We start from the raw sequence: 25413 nt of genomic DNA, 5'->3' as shown, positions 1-25413 counted from the left end.
TTAGGTCCTAGACCAAGACTTTTTCAGAGAAGAGTATTTTTTTGCTGTTGGTGTTTTAAATTGCTTGTGCAGCATAGTACTAGTAAACAGAAGACTGACTTTTGGTTTTCTTACGTTTTTATGTTCTGTACAGACAGTGCGCCCCCTTATGGCCTGAAGCCGGAGTGGACCTTTCTCAGCCCACCCTGTATGAGCCTCCACTGCCACCTGTTCCTGGCCGGGGTTTTGCCTTCCTCTAAGCCCTACTACCCTCTCAGACTTCATCCCACCCTCTCCTGCCCTGAAGCCTCTGGCCTCAGTCTCAGATATCAGATCACCTGCCACTCTCAGGCCTCTAAATATTGCTTAGAAAGTCACCGAAACACAAACTTGGAATGCTAAAAAGTCAAGATGCTTGACTTGAAGTTACTTCTCAGAAATACTTTTATTCAATTTTACTAAGTCTTGAGAACAAGCATTCTCAACCTGGAGTCCATAGACCCCTAAAACTAAATGCATAATTTTGTGTGCATGTACTTTTTTTCTGGGAGAAGGGTCCATTGTATTAGTAAAGAGATCACAGACCCCAAAAAGTTGGGTATTTATTCTAAACTCTCTCCTCTTGCCTCAACCTTCCACTTCACCCTCCTATGCTTTGTCCTGGCCCAAGATTCTTCTGTTGCCCCTTCTTGACTGAGATGATCCAAGTCGTCTGGTATGAGCCTCCTCTCTACTTCCACAATATCCACCTCTTCCTCCTCTCTTTCAGTCTTAATGGAAGCGGCATTCTTCTTTCTTCCCAAGGTCGGTGTTTCAACACTATCTCACTCTTAATATTCTACTTCCTTAGATACCTTGCTTCATCGTCTCGTGTTTCTCTAGCATCTTAATGCTAGCATCTTCAGCTCCCCCCACTTCCTCTCCATGCACTCATGGGATTTGTATGAAGAGAAAAACACCTTTGCTTCACTCTACAGCCCACCCTCATCCCAACATATCATGGGCAGGGAATGAAGATGAATTAAGATGGGTACAGTCCTTGCCATTGTAGAATGTCCACTCTAGTTGAAGACACAGACAAGGAAAAAAGGCAAGTGAAGAGTTATCTACTTGGAAGCACAACAGATGAAAAGCAGCATCCCTAGGAGCACACAGCACTAACCCAGACATGGGACCTGGGAGGCAGAGAGAGGGAGCATCAAAGTGGTGAAGAGTAAAGATGCTGGGCCAGCTGGCTGGGGTCAAGTTCCAGCTCTACTGTTGTACTAGCTGTGTGATCTTGGGCAAATTAGTTACTTGCACTGGCCTCAGTTTCCTCGTCTATAAAATGGGGGTAAGAACAGTGTCTATTTTAGACGGTTGTTGCAAGGGTTAAGTGAATTGATATATGTAAAGAACTTAGAAGAGTGCCTGGCACATAGTATATCCTATGTACGTGTTAACTAATCTTTTAATATTTACATCAGGCTCTGGACTAGACCCCAACATACATTATTTCATTTATTCCTCACAACTCTATGAATTAGGTATGATTATTAATTTTTTCTTTAATTTTTAAAATAATGGCTTCATTGCAATATGATTTACATACCATAAAATTCACCTTTAAAAGGTATACAATTCAGTGGTTTGTTGTATTTTAACAGAGTTGTGCAACAATTACACTATATAATTCCAGAACATTTTCATCATCCCCAAAAGAAACTCTGTACCTGTTAGAGATTCCTCCCCATTCACCCCCATCTCCCAAATTCCCAGCCACAGCCAGCCACTAGTTTATTTTCTCTCTATATAAATTTGCCTATTCTGGACATTTCATATAAAGGGAATTACACAATACATGTTCTTTTGTGACGAGCTTCTTTCACTTAGCATGTTTTCAAGGTCCATCCATGTTGTAACATGTCACTACTTCATTTTATTATTTATTCATTTATTTTGAGATAGGGGCTCACTCTGTCGCCCAGGCTGAAGTGCAGTGGTGCGATTATAGCTTGCTGAGGCCTTGAACTCCTAGGCTCAAGCCATCCTCCCGCCTCAGCTTCCTGAGTAGCTGGGACTACAGGCACGCACCATCACACCTGGATATTTAAAAATTTTTTTTTTCTATAGAGACAGGGTCTTGTCATGTTGGCCAGGCCAGTCTCGAATTCCTGGGCTCAGGTGATCCTCTTGCCTCGGCCTCCCAAAGTGCTGGGATTACAGACATGAGCCACTGCACCTGACCTTCACTCCTTTTTATAGAAGAATGCTATTCCACTGTATGAATATATCACATTTTATTTACTCATCAGCTGATGGATATTTGGATGCTGTCTACTATTTGATATCATAAAAATGCTGCAATTAACATTTGTGTACATTTTGTGCGTGTGGACATATGTTTTCTTTAATTTATTCATCAAAGTAATATATGTATTTGGTTTTAGAAGTCAAATATTACCTCAAGGCTTCTCATGAAACACCAGTCTCCCGACACACTCCTTCACCTCTGATTCCCATTCCCTAGAACCAAGTATTTTGAACAGTTTTAGCTAATTCTTCTGTTATTTTATTACATATTTCTAGATGTTATGCTTATGGTGTATCTTGATTGGGTTCAGATACATACATATATTTATGTGTATGTATATATATGTTCATATATTTTTTCCTTCATACTTGAGAGATAAATATTTGACCCTCTCACATCCCCCAGTCCAACATATACATGTTAACCTTCCCATCATCCTCCAGAACAGTTTATAATACCCTTTTATTTAAATCAATACTCAGCTTTTACAGTAACTCAAAATATTCATAACTGATTTAGGAATATTTTGCATTATGTTTTTGTATCTTTTTTTGATATGCTAGGTTTCTATGTACTTATTACTAATTCTGTATAAACTCTCCAACAGAGCTAAAATTCAATTTAAAACATCAAGAAATGAATCCATTCCTTGTTTCCCCCTTGGAGAGGCCCTTCCTCTGTTCGGTCCTGCTGCCCAGCTGCCTTCTAGAAGCTTCCTTACCTCATCACTCTGGGGACCCCTTTATTCTCCATCTAGGCTGAATCTCCTATTTCTGGACCACATGCCATCCACTTTCTTTGTCTACTTCCTTGTTTTAATGAGCATATCCTCTAGCAGATTCTTGAGAAACGTTCTATGGAACGTAAATTTCTTGAGACATTTTATAGCTGAAAACGATCTCCATTCTTTGAAATCCACACTGGACATCATTTTCTCAGAATTTGGAAGGGATTGTTCCTGTGTGTTCTAGGTTCCAAGGCTGCTGCTGAGACATCTGATATCATTCTGACTTATGGTCCCTCTCACATCATTTTTGGTTTCTCTCTGAAAATTTTTAGAATTTTTTTTAATGCCAGGTGTTCTGAAAATTGTTGGTGATTTGTCCTAGTGTAAGTCTGTTTTCATCTACTGTGCAAGTTACTCAGTGGTCTTTTCTAATTGGGAAATTCAAGTCTCTCAGTTCTGGGAAATATTTTCTCTCTCCATCTCTCATTTCCTTTCCTCTGTTTCCTATGCCCTATTTCCCTGGGATTACATTTATTTGCATGTTATGCCTCTTGGATTAAGCTTCTAATTTTCTTTTTTTCCTCCCATTTCCTGCCTCTTAGCCTTCCTATTCTACTGTCAGAGAGAATTTTTCTACATTTTCTTCAAAACTTCCATTGAACGTTTTATTTCTGCTTTCACCTCAAAATTTCTCTCGTAGTCTGTTTTGTGCTGTTATAACAAAATATCTCAGACTGGGTAACTTATAATAAACAGAAATTCATTGGCTCACAGTTCTGGAGGCTGGGAAGTCCAATATAAGGTGCCAGCATCTTACGAGGGTCTTCTTGCTGCCTCATCCCGTGGCAGAAGGCAAGAAGGCAAGAAAGCAAGACTGGGATAAACTTGCTTTCTTATAATGGCATCAGTTCCACATGGGGCAGTGCCCTGATGGCCAATCACCCCTTAAAGGCCTCACCTCTTAATACTATCACATTGGCAATTAAATTTCAACATGAGTTTTAGAGGGGACATTCAAACCATAGCAATAGCTAAAAACTCTTTTTTTCTGAATGTTTCTTTTTTTATTTTATATAGCAACATGTGGGTGGGGATAAGGTGGGGAATGTCTTACTGCTCCTTATATAAACTTTCTACTAATCTTCCTATTTTTCAAGTCCCTCTTGCACTCTGCCTCCAAAGGTATCTGGTGCCTCGGAGTTCTGAGCTTTGCTGAGTGTCCGTGGTGGGATTTGAATTACTTCTCTTTGGCGTCTCTCATTATAGGGTTAGAATTCAGCTTTTCCATATGTGTTAAGGCTAGTGTTATCACCTATTTCATGGTCTCCAACATACTGCTGACATCTCTGGTATACTTATTGCCTCATTTGATATTGGTGTCTCCTACTAGGAATTCCATGAGGCCAAGGGCCGTGTTTGCTTTATTAACTTCTAAACACCGTATCCAACATTTCAGAAATGTTTGTTGAATAAATTAATGAAGAATGACATGGAAAGGAAAGGTGGAAATGTACTATAAGCATAAAGGAATGGCATGTGTGAAAGATCAGGTGGGAGAAATAAAGGTATGTCAAAAATATGACCAAAGCTGGATGCTACTGCAGTCAAGAGAGCGAAGCTAGGGGAAAGTGCAGAGAAAGAGAAAAACTGGAGGATTTTGCAGAGACCAAGTCATAGTGGATCTTTTAACTGTGTTAAGGAGTTTGGGCTTTACCCTGTGTATTAATCAGTTTTCCAGTGAAACAGAACAATAGGATGTGTGTGTATGTGTGTGTGTGTATGTATTTATGTATGCATGTATGTGTATGTACAAAGAGATTTATTACAAGGAATTGCTTCATGTGATTAGGGAGGCTGACAAGTCCCAAGATCTTCATGACAATTCAGCAAGCTGGAGACCCAGGAGAGCCAGTGGTGTAGTTCTAGCCTGAAGGCTGGCAGGCCTGAGACCCAGGAAGAGCCAGCGTTTCAGTTTGAGTCTAAAGGGAGAAAAAAGCCAGTCTCAGCTCAAAGGCAGTCAGTCAGGAAGAATTCTCTCTTACTCAAGGGATGGTCAACCTTTTTGCTCTATTCAGGCCTTCAGCTGATTGGATGAGGGCCACTCCCTTAGGGAGGGCCATTTGCTTAACTCAGTCTACCAAGTTAAATGTTAACATCACCCAAAAACACTGTCACCAAAACACCCAGAATAATGTTTGACCAAGTATCTGGGCACTCCATGGCCCAGTCAAGTTGACACATAAAAAATTAACCACCATACCCTGCAAGCAATGGGGAGCCATTTTAGGATCCATATTTACTTTCTAGGGCTGTTTTAACAAAGTACCAAAAACTGAGTGGTTTAAAATAACGAAAATGAATTGTCTCACAGTTCTGAAGTTAAAAATATGGAACTACAGTGTTGTAGGACTGGTTCCTTCTGAGAGTTGTGAGAGATAATTTGTTCCATGTGTCTCTCCCAGCTTCTGGTGGGTTTGCTGGCAACATTTGTCATCCTTGGCTTATAAAGGCATCACCCCAATTTCTGCTTTTATCTACACATTTGCGTCTAAATTTCCCCTTTTTAAAAAAGATGACAGTCATATTGGATCAGGGCCCATCCTAATGAGCTCATCTTAACTTGATTGTCTGCAAAGACCCTATTTCTAAATAAGGCCACATTCATAGGCATTTGGATTTAGCACTTCAATATTTTTGGTAGGGCACAATTCCTAACAGAGTCATAAGTGGAAAGTGACACAATTATACTTGAGTTTTAGAAAAATCCCCCTAGCTCCAGTGAGAAGAATAAGATGGCAAGGACTATAAGAAGAGTGGGGAGAATAAAAACTGGACCATCCCAGAGGCCTTTGCCTTGGCAGAGCATAAGGTGATGATGGTGGCAGTGGGATAATGATATGTGGGTGAATTCCAGAGACAGTTGATAGGCAGAAAGGAGAAGAAAAGACTGACTATAGAGGAAGAGAGAGATTGAATATAATGGAAGGAGCATGGGAAACTGGGTGGTAGAGAGTAGTAACATTCAATGAGATGAGGAATTCAGGAGGAGTGGTTTGGACAAGAGGATTATGAATTTAAGAAATGCTACCTTTGTTCATTTCCATAGAATCTCTATTGGGCTGCTGTTCTCATCACTCTTCTGAAACTGGACTCTACTCAGTCTTCAATGTCCTTGTTTTTATGCAATATTTGACACTGTTAACAATCCTTTCCTTTTCCAATTTCTCTTCTCCATGAACAGTTATTCATATTTAAGTGAAAAATAAACAAGTCTATTTTGAAATTCCAATAATAATCTCCAGTGTCTAAAACTGAACTCATCATTCATTTGACAAAGAAGCTGCCCCTAGTCCATCTCTTCCTTCATTCTGCCAAGAGTGGACTACACCCCCAGGATGGTCCAGAGTACTCCTTGAGTCTCACTTTTTTTTTTTTTTTTGCAATTCCCACATGTGGTCAAAGTTTCATTTATTTTTCCCTCATAGTATTTCTCGATTTTGTTCTTTCTTTGCCACTTTTGCCTTATCACATTTGGATTAGCTTCCTGATTTCCCTGTTTTTTTTGTCTCAGTGCTCCTCTCTCCATCCTGCATAGCAGCACCACATGACTCTTCATAAGGCTACAGTTCTCTCCCTTCATTCTCCTGCTCCCTGTGCATCTGAAGTTACTCATTGCTGCTAGAAAAATGTCCAAACTTTGCCTCAATCCATCTTCCAAGCCTCAGAGCAACAACGTAAGCCCTCTAGTGTCTTCAGGCTGGCCTGTCCTTGACCCTCTGGAAGCCTCACACTTTTCTCATTATGCCTGTGAGATTTTTGTGCTCACTCTCCCTGCCTGTCTCTCCACTCCCCTTGTCTATAAATCTGAATCACTCTCCTAGAACCAAGAACAGAACCAACTACATAATTTGTGGCCCCCTGTGCAAAATAAAAGTGTGGAGTCCTTTGTTTAAAAATTAGGAATTTTTAGACAGTGACAGCAGAGCATTAAACCAAGTGTGAAGCCCTTCTGGGCACAGGCTAGGAGGCTAGCCTGACCAAGAATCTTCCCGTGACCACCAATCTATCCTTTCCTCTCCCGCTAAAGCCTATAGTACTTTTTATAAGACATTCTTGATACTTATTGCATGCCACATTTGTCAACTAATCTTTATGACTATATATCTCTATGTGTTTTTTGCATTTTTATTCATTCATCAAGCTCTTATTAGGATCATACCATGTAGCAGGTACTCAGAAAACAAACCTAAAAGACTCAGTCATATAAATTTGGGAAGTTTGCAATCAGGGAGGTTGCCAAACATAATTATAATACCTTGTGATAAACTCTGATAGAAAGATGCATATGGTACCAAAAGCAAAATGACAGTAAGGTGCCAGTTAGGAAGGCAACTTAGAAGAAGTATAGCTTTAATCACAATGAGATACCACCTCACCCCTGTTAGGATGGCTATTATCAAAAAGATAGAAGGTAAGCATTGGCAAGGATATGGAGAAAAAGGGAAACCTTGTACACTGTTGGTAGGGATTCAGTGCAAATTAGTATAGCCATTCTGGAGAATATGGAGGTTCCTCAAAAAATTAAAAGTAGAACTACCATATAATCCAGCCGCCTGTGCAGTCTCACACAGGCCTGTGCCCAGAAGGGCTTCACACTTCGTTTAATGCTCTGCTGTCACTGTCTAAAAATTCTTAATTTTTAAACAAAGGACTCCACATTTTTATTTTGCACTGGGGGCCACAAATTATGTAGTTGGTTCTGTTCTTGGTTCTAGGAGAGTGATTCAGATTTATAGACATGGGGAGTACAGAGACAGGCAGCGAGAGGGAGTGCAAAAATCTCAAAGGCGTAATGAGAAATGTGCCAGGCATGGCAGAGGCATATACCCAAAGGAAATGCACTCAGAACAGATATCTGCACTCCCATGTTCACTGCAGCATTATTCACGACAGCCAAGATGTGACATCAATCTAAGTATCCAGCATCACATGAATGAATAAAGAAAATGTGGTCTCTATACACAATGGAATACTATTCAGCTTTAAAAGAGAAGGAAATTTTGTCATGTGTGACATCATAGATTAATCAGGGGGACATTATGCTAAGTAAAATAAGCCTGGCACAGAAAGACAAATACTGCCTAATCTCACTTTTATGTGAAATCTTAAAAAGTTGACTTATAGAAGCAGGGAGTAGTTGAGCAATGGGGGGAGGGTAAGAAAACTGGGCAGATGTTGGTCATAGAGTACAAAATTTCAGTTAGACAGGAGGAATAACTCCTAGAGACCTATTGTACAAAAGGGTAACTATAGTTAATGTACCATATCCTTGAAAATTGCTAAGGGAGATTTTAAATATTCTCACGGGAAAAAAAAAAGTATATGAGGGGATAGGTAAGTTAATTAGCTTAGTTTAATTATTCCGCAATGTATACATACATTAAAACATCACACTGTATACCATAAATATGTATTCTTTTATTTGTCAGTTAAAAACGAAAATGATGTATAGCTGGGCCTTGAGAAATATATAGAAGCTGGCCAGATAAAGGAGGGAGAAAAGTGATGAAGGCCATTTCGAACAGAGGGGGGCCAGCATATATGAACAGAGCGGGATGCTATATACATCTCCTAACTGAAATGTCAGCTTCTGGAGTACAGGAATTGCACCCTTCCACAGCACCTAACATGGTGCGTTGCACATAGAGCAATTTCAATGCATATTTCATTAGTTGAGAAAGCAAGCTGATTCTATAAACAATATGGCATTTTAACATTAAACCAAAGAGCTAAAGTAATTAGACATTTTAAATATATATCTAAAATTCGGCCAGGCGCGGTGGCTCACGCTTGTAATCCCAGCACTTTGGGAGGCCGAGGCCGGCGGATCACGAGGTCAGGAGATCGAGACCATCCTGGCTAACACGGTGAAACCCCGTCTCTACTAAAAATACAAAAAATTAGCTGGACACGGTGGCGGGTGCCTGTGGTCCCAGCTACTTGGAAGGTTGAGGCAGGAGAATGGCGTGAACCCAGAAGGCGGAGCTTGCAGTGAGCCGAGATAGCACCACTGCAGTCCGGCCTGGGCGAAAGAACGAGACCCTGTCTCAAAAATAAAATAAAATAAAATAAAATAAAATAAAATAAAATAAAATAAAATAAAATATATATCTAAAATTCATTCTCTAAGCACGATAGGTCTTCCAGAGAATTTATATACACAGCTGCCATATGAAGGTTGACTTTACATCTGTTTAATGCTAATTTGACTATCCCTTTCTGATAACAATGTAACAAAAGTTAATTATAGTTATTATTTTCAGGTAGATTAAGAAAGAAAGAGGGCTGTTCATGACTTGCAATTTTTTTTTCATAAAATGTCAAACACATAAAAATGTTGTCTCTGCAGTATTCCTATGTATTAAAAAGTGGAACTCAGCAAATGATGCAGGCTACAACCATTTCAAAAGTAGAAAATTCACTTACCTGTAGCTTATAACAACTCCCTAGAGATTTACTGACATTTTACAACCCATTTGCATTTACAGAGTCATTGAAACAGATGCCAGTTGAAATTGATTGTGCTACTTACCTTCAGTTTCCTAAGCTGGAAATACAGTATTTCCTCAACTTTTGTAAGATATGATGCTGCTGCTGAGACAATGTTTGAGACTCTTTGAACCACCGAGAATACAAATATAGGAACAAAGGTTTTAAAATAAGCATACAGAAAATAAAAGAAAAAGAGTGTGAACTAAGTAATTCAATGGGAGAGTAAAAACGTTAAGTCGTGAGCATTTTAACAATGCTCATGTTAAAAGGTGAAAAAAAACACGAAAAAAACTGGTAAGAAAAATATTTGAGAGCATGATACGTAGAAAAAGCAAAAGAGGCCAGACGTGGTGGCTCACTCGTGTAATCCCAACATTTTGGGAGGCTGAGGCGGGAGGATCACTTGAGGTCAGCAGTTCAAGACCAGCCTGGCCAACATGGTGAAACCCTGTGTCTACTGAAAACACAAAAATTAGCGGGACATGGTGGCGCACATCTGTTGGCCCAGCTACTCAGGAGGTTGAGGCAGGAGAATCGCTTGAACCTGGAGGCAGAGGTTGCAGTGAGCTTAGATAGTGCCACTATACTCCAGCCTGGGTGACAGAGCAAGACTCCATCTTAAAAAAAAAAAAAAAGAAAAGAAAAATGTAAAACAAAAAGATATGGAATCATAAATCTTAGAGACAAACCCTAATTCCAGTATATACCAACAATCCTGGAGTAAGGCATTTTCCCTTTTCTCAGCTAAACTTGTCTGTACATTGAAAAAAAGACCACCTGTATCACAGGGTTACTTCTAAGAATACATGAGAAGATGATGTATGTGTTAACATACCTAACACAGAGGTCATAATTAGTGCCAAATTTTAGTTGAATCTGAATTTTATAAATTGTGATTTATATAAAATGATTCATCATTTCATTTTGCCATCAAATTCATTCATTCAATCTTTTTGTACTAAGACTCGAGTAGGATTCATTTTGCATCTGTGGGATATCCCATGCTGGGTGCCTTAATCCATCACATGTAATACTTCCAGCAAATCTAGGATATCCATAGGTGGCATTTTTCTCTATTGTAAGGTAAGGAAATTGAGGTCCAGATGAAAACTCTATCTTATTTGCAGCTGCAATATAAAAATATTTCTGGCAAAGTTCTCCATTCCTTAAATAGAGATATGAATCAGCTGCTAATTTTCAATAAACTAGGCCAAAGGATAGTCAACATAGCTCCAATGAATTCACATGACCGAACTTCCTTATTTCAATCACTCTTAGTACTTTTTATTAAGCAAGTATTTACTGTGTATAAGAAAATGTTGAAGATGACACAAAACAAACATAGGTAAAAAGAATCAGGAAATTTGATCAGCAGAGAGTGAAACTATGAAATTGGCCATTTTAGTTTAGTTTGGTGGCAGAAAAATGGAATGGAGGGGACATGGCTGGAAACAAGAAGGGTTAGGAAACCATGGCTGTGGACAAGGTATGAGGCAATGACCGCTAGGCCTGGGATGGTAGCAAGGGGCATGGGGAGCAAGAGGCAAACATAAGAGATATTTCAGAGGCTATTGAGGGTAAATGAGAAGGACAAGTCAAGGATAATTTTGAGGTTAATTACCTGCTATTGGATGCTTGGATGTTTGTCCCCTTAAGCTCATATTGAAATTTGATCTCCAATGTGGAAGGTAAAGCTTAATGTGAGGTGGGAGGTGTCTAGGTCATGGGGGTGGATCCCTCATGAATGGCTTGGTACTACTGAGCAAGTGAGTGAGTGAGTCCTCGCTGTTGGTTCCCATAATAACTGGTTGTTAAATAGAGTCTGGCACCTTACCCCTCTCTCTTGCTTCTGCTGTTGCTGTGTGATCTCTGCATACCAGCTCCCCTTTGCCTTCCGCCATGAGTGAAAGCAGCCTGGACCCTCACCACAAGCAGATGCTGGCACCATGCTTCTTGTACAGCCTGCTGAACCATGAGCCAAATGTGTCTGTTTCTTCATAAATTGCCCAGCCTCAGGTATTCCTTTATAGCAACACAAATGGACAAAGACATCATCTAAAGAATTTAGAGAGTGGTGATGCCCTGGACAGAACTGTGGCATTTAGGGAAGATAAAGATGAAATCCAATGGATTACAATGAGGTTGAGGCAACACTGAAGAAGCTCAGGAGAGCTGGCCTGTGGATAATGCAAGGTATGTATCCAGAGCTTAGTGCTAGGTCAGGGCAGAAGATATAGATTGGAGCCTCATTAGCATGGAGATGACTACAACTGTAGGAAAGAGTTAACTGTCTAGGAGGACGCATTGGATGCAAATGAGAAGAAGTTTAAAAACTGACATCTAAAATTAAGAGGGGAAAAAAGAAGAAAGGCCCATTTAATCAATTTTTGGTGTGCACCTTAATGGAATGTATTTCAATAATAAAGGACTACCTTTTATTCCTGTTTTTCTGTGCCCAGTAAAAGATAAGTATCAATAAAGGAGGAGGTACGAGCACTATACATTATGTTTATTTTAAGAAAAATAATATTCACAGCAAGAAAATCATGGCTAAAGTCCCTTGAATATCAATAACTCATTTCCAATTTACCAGTGTGTAAGATCTGCTTCTATCATCCAAACTCTGGAAATGTCCAGCAAATCTGAGAACTTGCTTCTGCCTGCAATGACTACAGCCTCTAAATTCATTCATTCCTTTCCTCATTCATCCTACTTTTCACAAGCTACTCACTCAGCCAAACTTTGACAACAGAGTGGCGCAGCAGGCAGACATACTCTCTGCTCTTGTGGAATTCATAGTCTAGCCTTTGACAATCTGCATCCTACCTCTTTCCTATACAAAGTTATCAGGATTGAACCTCAGTGACATTTAACTATTTCTACTTGTCTTTCCTATTGTCCTTTGGCTATGTACTTTTTATAGATGAAGGCAGGGTGCCTGTTAATCAGCAGAGGGAGGTCTTCCTTTAGACGAATTATGAGGTAACCACAAAAGGTGATAAATATAAGTGCAAGTGGCCACACATTTTAACCCAACTGATTGAGGGGCTCCCACGACCACTCTACAGGGCTGTGTCAGTAGTCTACACAGCAGAGGGTTTCAGACATTTGAAGGCCGCCTACTCCCTTATGAACTCCAGTCAAAGGAATGAGACCATAGGAGGGAAAGGGATCCTCTCACCACATCTCCCCTCTCATTGCTCTTTCCTGTCTAAATCAAGGGAAAGGAAGGATAAGGGAAGAGAAACAAAATACATTTTTTAATTAAAAAAAAGTACCAGAATGAATAAAACAGGGACTTTCCAAAACTGCTTTTGGTAGATTTAGCAAACCTACTGAACTTAGAAACTTTAATTTTATAATTGTCCGGAGATAGAAAGCAGTGCTTCCGAATAAGTGGATAACTCTGCCTGTCCCAGTAGGTGCCATTGGTGAGCACACAGGGTTGCTTAAGTCTCTAAGTCATTTCCCTGACTGTGGTTTGAATCAATGTCAAATATCTACAGGGGTCAGGCAGGTAACTCAATGAAGTGAAACAGGTTGCACAGATGTCACAGGGATTGCCACACACGGGAAAATGTAAGTCTTATCTAAAGGTAGCAGCAGAAAGAATGTAGGCTTGTTTAAGAGAAACCAGAAATCTGGATTTTTACATAAAAAGTTGTCTGATTTTTAATATACTGGCAACATTTTTTCAATTAAATATCATGTTGGCTAATCTGTAACTGACTCATCTAGACATCACTAATTTACAACTTCTGGTCTGTGGCCAAGTTTGCAATGTTTGTACAGAAACATGGAAGTCACTGCAGGGTTAGAAACATAACTTCAGCATTTACAAAGAGTGCAAAAGACTTAAGAATGCTGAAAGAACATAAAGAAGGGGCATACAATTATAATTATGTGTTTAAAACAGAGATCTTTTAAACACATAAAAATGGTGATGAAATGAGTATTACTGGTGCATATGGAGTGAATGGTTGAGCAGTAACAATAACACTGAGAGACTGATAATAAATCATGCAAAATGTTGAAATGGGCTTGATCTATGCAATCATCATCATTAGCTAGGAACTAGGAAGAAATCTTTGGTGTGGTAAATATTGGAAGGCTAATGTTAATTTAGAAGAAGTCTAGGAATTTTGAATAACGTATCATGGTGAATTGCTGCTAAAAGTTGTCGCAAGGCCTGGATGATTCCATTGGTTCAATGCCTGCTTCACCAAAATTTGTATTGGGGTTCCAGTGCAGATTCATTCATCCATTCATTCATTTGTTCAACAAATACTTGAGTACTTACTTTATCTCAGGTACTTTTAGAGGCACTGGAGATACAAATGCATAAATAAGACATTAGTTCCTAACCTTATGGAATTGACATTCCAGTTGAGAGAGACAGACGATATTTAAGATAACTAAGTACATATTAGATAGTAATAAGTCTTAGGGAGAAAAAAATTAAAGCGCAGAAGGGGAATCTAAGTCTATGTGTGTGTATGCATTCAGGGTTGAGGGTGGTGTGGAATTGAAATTCTTAATGACGTTACCAGGAAAGGCCTTTCTGAGAAAGTGACATTTGAACAAAAACATGAGGGAGGTAAGGGCAGACAGTGAGGGAGTGCAAGTGGAACAAGCCCTGAAGATATCAGGGGTAAGAGAATTCCAGGCAGAAGGAATAAGCGCAAAGGCCCCGAGGGAAGAGTGTGTGTTTCATTTTCAAGGCCAATGCGAAGAGGCAAAAGAGGGGTAGAGTAGTAGCAGATGAGGTCAGAGAGGCCTGATCACACAGGGCGTTGCCTTTTACAGCAGAGGAGGCAAGAAGCTATTGCAGGGAGGGTGGTCTCATCAACAGAGTTACAAGATCTGATACACATTTTTAAAAAGATCTTTCTAACTGCTGTGTCATGATTAAACCAAAGAAGGGCAATGTCAGACGCAGTGAGACAAATTGGGAGGCTGTTGCAATAATCTAGGTGAGAGATGATGTGGCTTGGACCAAACTCTTAGCAGAGGAGAAAAAAGTTGTCAGATTCTGTGTACATTGTGACAGTAGAGCTGATAGGATTTGCTGACAGATTCTTTGTGGCACATGAGAAAGTGAAGAGGTAAGTATGAATCAGGCCTTTGGCCTGAACTGCTAGAAGGATGGAGTTGCCATTAACTGACATGGAGAAGACGGGATGAAAATCAGGCCTGGGGATGGAGAATTGCAGAAGCTCAATTTTAGACCTGTTCATCCTATTAGGGATCCAATCAGGAGATCTGAGTAGACAGTTGGATATAGGTGTCTGCAGGTCTCACTGTAGATACTAAATTGAAGTCATCAGCATATCAATGGTATTTAAAGCTGTGAGGGCTGAGTGCAGTGGCTCACACCTATAATCTCAGCACTTCGGGAGGCTAAGGTGGGTGGACCACCTGAAGTCAGGAGCTTGAGACCAGCCAGGCCAACATGGTGAAACTCTATCTCTACTAAAAATACAAAAATTAGCCAGGCTTGGTAGCCCATGCCTGTAATCCCAGCTACTTGGGAGGCTGGGGCAGGAGAATTGCTTGAACCTGGGAGGCGGAGGTTGCAGTGAGTCGAGGTCACACCACCGCACTCCAGCCTGGATGACAAAGCAAGACTCCGTCTCAAAAAATAAAAATAAATAATAAAGCTGTGAGATTGGTTGAGATCACCTATGGAGTAAATATGAAGGAGAAGGGAGGGTGGTAGCAGGGTAAGGGATAATAAAACTACATATTGGGTACAGTGTAAACTACTAGGGTGACAGGTGCACTAACATTTCAGGCTTTACCACTATACAATTCATTCATGTAACCAAAACCCATTTGTACCTCTAAAGCTATGGAAATAAAAAAAAAAGAAGAGATAAACTCCAAATTCTGGGGCATTCCAACATAAGAGGTTAGGAAATTAAAGAGGAACCACCAAAGGATACTAAGAAGAAGTTTTCAGAGAGGCAGGAGATAAATCAGGTGATTGTGATGACTTAGAGGCCTAATGAAGACTGATCTGTAGGGGAGGAGAGGGAGCCGCTCTGAAGAGCTGCTGATAGGCCATGTAAGAGGATGGAGAACCAACTGACCACAGAAGGCGCAAACATGGAGGCCACTAGGAATCGTGTGAAGATAGTTTGATGGAAGAGTGAAGCTACAGTCCCACTGGAACGGTTTCCCAAAAGAATGAGAGGGGAGAAATTGGGCACAGTAATTGTAAACAATTTCAGAAGATTTATTGTAAAAGGAAGAAGAGAAATGTTGAAGCTGGCTGAAAGGGGAAGTGGGCTCAAGACTTGTTTTTCTTTTTTAAGAAGAAAGAAATAGTAGCATATTTCTATGATTCCGGGAATTACCCAGCAGCAGAGAGAAAGGGTTGGGGTGGGGATGGAGAAAGAGAGATGGAGAGAGAGAGAGAGAGAGAGAGAGACTTGCGGGAGCAATTTTCTTGAATAGATGAGAGGATAAGATCTACTAAACAAGTGGAGGACTTGACCCTGGCTAGCTGCAGAGACAGCTTATCCACAAGGGCAGGAGAGAAAGCACAGTAAAGGGTCGCAGGTGCTGGGAGGTGCACCTGGGGAAATTCTTCTAATTGCCCCTATTTTCACAATGAATGAGGCTGGGGAAGGAGCTACACAAGGGCTGTAGTGAAAGGAGAGTGTCTGAAATATTGTTTAGGAGTTTGGAAGAATGAATGCTTTGGGGAAGATGGTATAATGGCTGAGTAATATTCAAGGCTAGTGATGATCAGTTTAAAAATATTTTTCTTTTAATTAACTTTTAATTTTGAAATAATTTCAGAATTATAAAAAAGGTGGAAAAATAGTTAAAAGAATTCCCATATACCCTTCACCCAACTTTCCCAAATATTAGCATCTTAACATTAATACAGTACCATAGTATAATTATCAATATTGGGAAATTATCATTGATCCACCATTATTAACTAAACTACAGACCTTTTTCAACTTTGATAGATTATCCTATTAGTATCCTTTTTCTGGACTAGGATCCAATCCAGATCTCACATTCCATTTAGTTGTGATGTCACCTTAGCCTCCATTAATCGGGGACAGTTCTTCAATCTGTCTTTCATCATCGTGACACTTTCGAAAAAGTCCATCATAGACTGTCCCTCAGTGTGGGCTTGTCTGTTTCCTCACAATTTAATTCAGGTATGTATTTTTGGCAAGAGTAACACATTAGTGATGTTGTTCTTTCTCAGCACATCATACTGTGGGGTACAAGATGTCTGCAGGGGCCCCCCCACTGTAAAGTTACTATTTTTCCCTTTGTAATTAAAAAGTAGTTGACTGGCGGGGCACGGTGGCTCACGCCTGTAATCCCAGCACTTTGGGAGGCCAAGGTGAGTGGATCGCCTGAGGTCAGGAGTTCGAGACCAGCCTAATATGGTGAAACCCTGTCTCTACTAAAAATACAAAAATTAGCTGGGCGTCATGGCGGGCACCTGTAATCCCAGCTACTCAGGAGGCTGAGGCAGGAGAATCGCTTGAACCCGGGAGGCGGAGCTTGCAGTGAGCCGAGATCGTGCCACTGTACTCCAGGCTGGGTGACAGAGCGAGACTCCATCTCAAAAAAAAAAAAAAAAAAAAAAGTAGGTGATTATGAATTTAAAATAAGGGCATTCCAAGTGGGCTTTCTCCCACCCTGTTCAGTTCCACTGGTGTAGGTATTGAGTAGGTGGAGAGTTGATTTAATATTGTGGTTTATCAAGTGAGCACCTTAAAGCGTAACCTAAAACAGTTGCAGATGTCATTCAAGAGGAGGGTTAACTGCCTCAATAGATTTTTGTTGTAGACCAAAACAATCAATTATATTAATAGAAAGAATGTCTGATAGATTTTATATGATCTCAAAGGCGGAAAACAGACCTGATTTTAAAGTTTCACAGGACTAACTTTTATACCCATCTTTAGTGGAAATGCTTCTGGGGACCTCTAAGAAATACTCCTTAATCTGTTTTAGTCACTAAGGATTTATACACAAATGTATTGGAAAATAGCCTTCTGAAATTTAACATGTCCATAAGTAAGGAGGTTCCAGATTTGGAGGTTCTAGATTTTCATTAATGCATCCAATAAATCCTTATTGAACCAATATCTGGACCAAAACCTGAACACCTGGTGTGTGCTACAAGTGATAGAGAAAATTAAAAATATGTCAAGTGTCTAATTAAAACATCCCAGGAACTCTGAAAAGCCAGAAAGCGGAAATATGATTAATTATTCTGAACTTCTGACATAGGAGATGAGCCTAACTAAGCATTTTTCTTACAATAAGATCTAAAACTACTCTGTGGCTTTAGCTGTGTACTCTCAAAGAAATGTAGAGAATAGAGGCCTGAGGTGAGACAGGAAATACACTAGACCACAAGTCAAGAGATCTTGAATCTAAATTTGATTGGGTGGCAACTTGTGTGTCCAAGTCAAGCTGGGATAGCAAAGTGGGTAAGAGCTCATTCTGTGGAGTTACAAAGGCCTGGGTCCCAAATCTAGTCCCTGGGTTTATGGTCTTCTTAATCTATCTAAGCCTCAGTATCCTTATTAGCAGACAGGAAAAGTAAATAGCACTTACATCATAGCCTAGTTGCGAGGCATAAATGAAGAAATGCATGGAGAGTACTTAGTATAATGACTAACACACAGCATATGTTCTAAAAGTGCTAGTACTAATATTTAATCATTTTTATTACTATAATTAATGATTAGTCACCCTTCTGTGCTTAATTTTCCATATCTGTAGAGTGAGGAGAATCAACTAGACTAGAACTTCTCTAGCATGAATACATACATGAAAAAACTATCCCAGACTTCCAGAGTTGTCTTTACCTATTTCTGTTACATAAGCAAACAGCAAACTTGGGGTAAGCTGCTAGTGCAGTTAGATCATAACTATAAATCCAAATAAGCTTAAAATTAAGTTCAAAACACACAGGAAAATCACACTAAGATTTCTAATGAGGTTAGTAGTGACTTTCTGGAATTAAATTCATGCTTTGCCCTGTGAACCTGGTGCTGACCCCCGAGGCCCAGGGTGGTCTGCGTTCACTGCCCTGTTACCTACGGTGCATTTTGCAGCAGTTCAATTCCTCTGCTTTGCTTTCTTTGAACTACTGCTATCTCCGGTGATGTCATTTGGCCTTCACTTTGCACAACTCATTATTCTGTCAGAGCTGGATCTTTCCTCATTCGCCCTTGAAAATTAAGAGAATAACTTGGCCTCAATTCCAGATTCATCTCTTAATGCAGATCCTGTAGCTTTCCTGCTCTAAATCTTCCAGTAGCTCTCCACTGCCTGTCAATATCCTAATATTTAAGACCCTCTCAGACTTACATTCCTAGCCCGACCCACCCAACTTCTTCTCTAGTCAAACTGGAATATCTACTAAGCACCCCTTTAGAATTTTTTAAGATTTCCTTTGTGGCCCATCTTGGTAAATATTTCAAGTGTACTGAAGGGGAATGTGTGTTCTTTATTTATTGGATACAGGGATCTATATATAGATCAGATCAAGTGTATTACTTGGTTTATTGAAATCTCCCATATCCTTAGGAATCTTTTGCTTGCTTGAGCTTTTATTTTCTAAGAGACATGTGCTTTTTTTAAAAAAAGGTCCTCATTTTAGAGGTAGATTTATCAATAGCTCCTTGTCATTTTGTCCATTGTTGTTTCTGGTATTTAGAAGTTATGCGGTTAAATGCAGACAGTCATATGCTGACACATCACCGTGATGAATCATTTCTTTGTATCCTTAAAAAATAAGCCTATTAGAGTCTACTTTGTCCAGTATTAATATATTGTTTGCCTAGCCTATGGTCAGCTTCCTTGATATGCTGTGGGCTAGAGAATGGATTCTCTAGTCCCTGTTTCAGAGAAAGGGTCTCAATTTTGAGGCTCTCAGATTTAAGCAGGCTGTTTTATTTCAGTTCTCTGCTTGCTGCAGACTAGGGAGTTCATCTCCACTTCCCATGTAGGTAGGACAATCCCAGTTCCCCACCCCTAAAAATCAGACCCCCCGTGGACCACCAGGACTTCATCTCCAGCTCACTTCGCTGACATTAAGTTCTTTTTCTTCTCCCAACATCAGGGATTTCCTTTTCTGTTCATCTCAGCTACATATTTTATCTGGCATTCCTTTGTATTTTGGGTGGACAAGAGGCCATCCACATCAGCACTACTGGTCACATGGACTGAAAATGCTAGCATTGATTCCTAACTAACTAAACAAACTATACATGCTTGAATGTAAAATGACTTTGTTTACATTATATATATATATATGTATGTATATGTGTGTATGTATATAAAGAGCACAAGAACCATTTTAGAGTGATTTAGCAACAAATCAGTTATATGTAACAAATCAGTAATATGTAACAGTAATGAGTATGGTACTTCCTTTATACAATCAACTTTTGAATTATCATTGAGAAAAAATAGTAGTTGACATTTATTGAACATTTTCAGTGATCCAGGAACTGTGTTGAAGCATTTTCAGGATGTTCTCATTTAATTTTCACAACTCTGTTTGGGGTAGGTGCCATTATTGCCTCAATTTTACAGATGTGGAAATTAAGACTTAAAGGGTTAACTTGACCAAAGTCATATAACTGGTAAATGGTGCTGTCATATTCAAACCAGGTCTATCCAACTTTAGGGCTCACATATGTAACCACTTCATATTTCATCTTACACAGCTTCAGTAGGCAAACGGGGCATACTGAGTATCCATAGTATCTCTTTAAAATCATTAGGGATCTCTTAAAAATCATACAGGGGCCAGGCATGGTGGCTCATGCCTGTAATTCCAGCACTTTGGGAGGCTGGGATAGGCAGCTCGCTCTAGCCCAGGAGTTTGAGACCAGCCTGGGCAACATGTCAAAACCCCGTGTCCACAAAAACTTTTTTAAAAATTAGCCTGGTGTGGTGGCATGCGCTGTAGTCCCAGCTACTCAGAAGGCTGAGGTGGGAAGATTGCTTAAGCCCAGGAGGTCAAGGCTGCAGTGAGCTATGATCATCCTACCGCATTCCAGCCTGGGCAACAGAGCAACACCTGTCTCAAAAAAAAAAAAAAAAATTAAAATTAAAAAAAAAATCATTGGAGGAAGAAAAAATACTACCATGTAAAAATGGACAAGGGACTGGATAAGCCATTTACAACAGAATACACTCAGTAATAAACATATAAAAAAAGTTTAAACTCATTAATAATCAAATACTAATTACAATAAGATGCTATTTTCTTTCTGTACTGCAAAGGAAACAATAGAATGAAGAGACAACCCATGGACTGGGAGAAAATATCTGCAAATCATATACTGGATAAAGGGCTAACATCCAACTTAAAGTACTCAAGAACAAGAAAACAAATAATCTTACTAAAAAATGGGCAAAGGACTTGAATAAACATTTCTCGAAAGACAACATACAAGGTCGGGCATGGTGGCTCATGCCTGTAATCCCAGTGCTTTGGGAGGCTGAGGTGGGAGGATCTCCTTAGCAGGAGTTTGAGACCAGCCTGGGCAACACTGTGAGACTCTGCTCTACAAAAAAAATTTAAAAATGAGCTGGGCACAGTGATGGGTGCTTGTAATTCCAGCTACTCAGGAGGCGGAGGTGGGAGGATCGCCTGAGCCTGGGAGTTCGAGGCTGCAGCGAGCTATGACTATGCCACTGCACTCCAGCCTGGGGACAGAGTGAGACCCTATATCTAAAATACCCAAAACAGTATAAAATCATATAAAGAGCATTTTATTAGTTTCAGAAGACAAGATCTTAATCTTATCTCTGACTATGGCTGTGTGGCCTCCCCAGAGGGTACTCACTTCCTGTGCTTCACCCTGTTCCATCAAAAGTCTGTCCCTTCTACTTGGGAGAGGTGCTATGAAGTACTAGAAAGAAGGGTGCCTGTTAATCTTTGGGCAGATGTTTCTGAAGGGCAGACGTTTCTGAAGGGCAGACGTCATCTGAGGGAGGTCTAGAGATCAAGCAGGAGATAATGGCCGGTCTTCCATTTCGGCTGGAGCCATTCCCTTCTGGGGTTCCTCAATCCTTTAGCCAGAACATGTCAGCAACTCATTCAGGAAGTTCTGGCCTTTAAAATCCACATCTCCATGACTGTAAGAAGCTCTCAAAGCCCTCAATGCTCTATTACTTTTACAGCTCACAGAAAACATTTATCTTTGACTCTTTGCCCCATGAAAGTAAGTATGAAACATAAATATATTTATTAAGAAACACACTAGGCCAACTAACTCTAGCCCTCTGGTATGGGTCTAGAAATCATAGCCATTCCAATTCATCACAGCTTGTCCTACAGTGCACAGTACAAGATTAGCAAAACCAGCCCTTCTGGTTTTTAACTAACTGATTTCTATTAAGCAAATGGTGCCAAACCGGATTTGTTATACTCATGGCTCCACTTTCAACCCCTGTGGTCTCTCACTTTAACTCCTTTCAGAAAGCTGGTATCATCATTGACCCCATTAGTGCTGTCTTCTTTTTACCTTCACTGGGGACATCAAGTGTCTCACAACTATGTACTGCCAATGTCCTCAGTCAGTGAGTGTACAGGGTGAGGCACTTTGCTTTTTCTTTTCTTAAGTAGGAACACTTGGGTAAAGTGATACACCAAGTTACAAATCCTCTGGAAGCAATCCCTTCTAATGTTGTGAGTCAGGGAGAGAAGTAGGGAGTTGGGAAGAAAGGAACGTTCTGGCTTCCTTTGCTCCCACTGAGAGCAGTGGTGACCCAGAGCCTCCACTGGGCCTAATTCAGATGGTTTGGGAAGTGATGGTGTGTGTGTAGCTCCTGGGCACAAGGAAGGTACCCCAGCAATGGCCATGCAAGTTTTCCATGAGAAAACTTTCCAGGGCAAGGTACCATCCAATGAGAAGCAGAAACACAGACTGTCTCAAGGCTGAAAACACCTAAAACCATCTGGTTTGGTGGTTTGCATGCAACCTCTTGTAGCCACAGGACCTTTTCTTCAAACAGCAGAGCCTAATATGTCAAACTCATACAAGCATAGTTGCTTTCTTGGAATTGCAGTGGGGAGAAGAATAAAGCCCCACAAACTGTCTTCCCCATGGCTTCTGAATAGAGCTAGACACTATATTCTTTTCCTTGGTTGGGTATTACCTCACCTGGAAAACCTGGCAAAGGAAATGAAGAAATTTTCTGCTACCTGGGGCAGGGTGGAGAGAGAAATATCCTGAAACTTTAATTCTACCCTGATAAAATTTGGCGTCATATTATAAATTTGGCAACATATTATAAAGTGGAGATTGCAATTGTCAGAAATGTAGCAGATCTGTCAAGAGCATACTAAACTAGGTGACACTGAAATGTGAGTTACACTTCTAGTTGTCTAGTTCTGGTATAAGAAATACAAATTCTTTACCAACACTCAACCCACAGAATACAATGGACTCTTACATGTCCCGCCCTTACTCCCATACACAACTTTTAGCCTCATATACTTACGAATAAAACATACACTCAATAGGGCAGTAGGCATAAGCAGAATGCTAGGTTTGAAAAGCAAATCATATCTACTGTTTAAGGTCATATGTTGACATTAGAATGAAGAATAAGTCATTACAAAGCATTTTTTCTCACCTGCGGTTCTAATTGCTACAGGTGTTTGCTGAGGGTTGAATAGAGAGCATGCAGTTCAGACACTTTATTGATATAATACATGTTCCTCCTAAGTTTAGGACTAAATCCCAGCCAGTACAGGGACTTAGTAGACTCATCTACCAAAGTCCGGTGTGCACATTAGAAAAAAACCTAAGAAAGATCATGTGCATTTAACACCTTTCCCTCTAGCCATTCAAAGGAGCTTCACATTGCAGCCCTTTTTCACCTTTGTTAGGCACACCAAGTGGCCTGGAAGATGCTGAGAACAAAGAGGCTTTCTTCCTTGGGTTACCGGTTGAAATTCATCATCGATTCAGCCCGGCTCAATCAATGGTGACAGCAGCTCGCAGACCCAACTCACGTGGGGGAGAGTCAAGGCCTCCTTACAACACTGTACCAGGACTCCTTCAGGCACGAGCTCTCCCACAGCTCCTGTGCTGCCCAGAGGAGTATAAAGACCTGTGACAGAATGTGGGACACTGCCTAGAGCATAGCATTTGTGCCACAGTCTGAGAACTGCAAACTAGAGTTGCCAACATTTGGAGATATTAGGAAAGTTAAATGTGAAATTTTGTGGATAAATTTTGTGGATAAATGCCCAGGATGTATTGCCCTCCAACATTTCAATTAACGTAAACTATCATCACATAAAGCAGGGGTGTGGAGACCGGAAAACTGGGCTGTTTTATTTTAATTTTCTAACAACATCTACTGAGCACTGACTCTGGCTGGCACAGAACTAAGCCTCTGACACAGATTATCTCTTTAACTCCTCACAAGACCCTTTGGTAAGTACCATTTTAACCCAGTTTTACAAATGAGGAAACCCCTGGGGCTTAGGTTAAGTAGCTGGTCCAAGGGCACAGAACTGACAAGTGGCAGCCAAATGTGAACCCAGCTGGGTAGAGCTGTGCTATGCTTCCTGTGCTTGAAATTTAATGCAGATGCCAGCATCCTCAATTAATATAACAATTGTGAAGCTAAAATAAAATCAACATTTAAAACAGTGCCTTCCACATACTAATGTACATTGCTCATGCTAAGCGCTTAATATTAAGGAAACAAATATTATTTAACTTTTTTTGGTGAAGGACACAATCATACAATATATACAATATCTAATATTAGCTGGTTGCAGACAGTCTAAAATGATCATTGCAGCTAAAAAAAAAACTCAAAATGTTTCTGAGAATCAAAGGAGTGTGAATAAACAACACTATTCTACCAAAGCAATAAAATAAAAAATTGTTTTAAAAAAAACCCTCAAGTAGTTATAATGCAGATAAGTGTAGTCTTTGGAAATGATTTAAAATTTCATTTCAATGTCTAAATTATAAAGCCTCAAATTAATCATTATAAGTTGTTTTAATAAAGTTTAAAGTTTAGCACCTAGTGAAGTAACTTATGCATAGTAGGTTTCCAATAAATGATTCTGGAATGAATGACTAAATTCATGAAGGCACTTTTGAAAACAGACAGACATTGTCCTTTCCTTGTGTTTGGATTTTTTTTTTAATTCCATGATAAAGGTTGCATGACATTTCCTTATTAGTAATTTTTTTTAAAGGAATCCCAGGATCTCCAGTTCAAACAAAGGAAATAACTATCACCTTGAAAGACAAAAAGAAATAATTGGCTGAAAATAATTAAAAACAAATGAAGTGTTTGTCTTTACAGTGAGATATGGGGATAAAAAGAGTAGCAGCTTCTTCAAAATATCTTTATTAACATTTGAGAAAATATAAAACTATTCTCTAGGCAACAGCATGAAAACACATGAAATAAGTGGGTACATTTAAGCCACTGTGACTGGTGAAGAAGACAGTTCCCCGTACATATAATTAATATAAACAGGTAAATTCAGACCAATAAAACACTTCTTTCTCAAAAGCATTTTAGTGCCCTGTGTTACTCTGGAGACTCAGTAGTTGAACAAATATGTGCTCAAAAATAACTATTCATTCTTTAACAGTACTTAAAAAAACTAATATGAACATAAAAACACAAATTACTCCATTATTTCCATAAGGTAAAATATTAGGTTAAAACTACAATGGCCAAACTGTTTAGTAAACCTCTGTCCTATTTTAAAGGTAAATAAATAAAAGACAGGTCTATGGAAAATAATGAAGTTGTCTAGCAACACTTTTCACATCATTTCCACCATTTCAACAGAACCAACAGCAAATCTAAG

At 39.7% G+C, this 25413-nt stretch overlaps 1 protein-coding gene across 22 annotated transcripts in view; it reads right to left on the bottom strand.

Moving 5' to 3' along the window:
* Positions 1-25413, bottom strand: part of LCP1 (lymphocyte cytosolic protein 1) — an 86182-nt gene that overhangs the window by 58743 nt on the left and 2026 nt on the right. For 5 of the 22 annotated variants that reach the window (XM_055096715.2, XM_055096726.2, XM_055096713.2 and 2 more), the window contains one exon: positions 2423-2484. The exons of 6 other annotated variants lie outside the window; for them this stretch is intronic. The gene's annotated coding sequence lies outside the window, so the exon portion shown is untranslated. 11 more of the 22 variants (XM_055096720.2, XM_055096729.2, XM_055096717.2 and 8 more) reach the window with 9 other exon arrangements.

This window comes from Pan paniscus, chromosome 14, assembly GCF_029289425.2.
Source record: "Pan paniscus chromosome 14, NHGRI_mPanPan1-v2.0_pri, whole genome shotgun sequence".
In the NCBI taxonomy this organism is placed as follows: domain Eukaryota; kingdom Metazoa; phylum Chordata; class Mammalia; order Primates; family Hominidae; genus Pan; species Pan paniscus.
The sequence above is the reverse complement of the archived record's forward strand: the minus strand, read 5'-3'. Positions and strand labels throughout refer to the sequence as shown.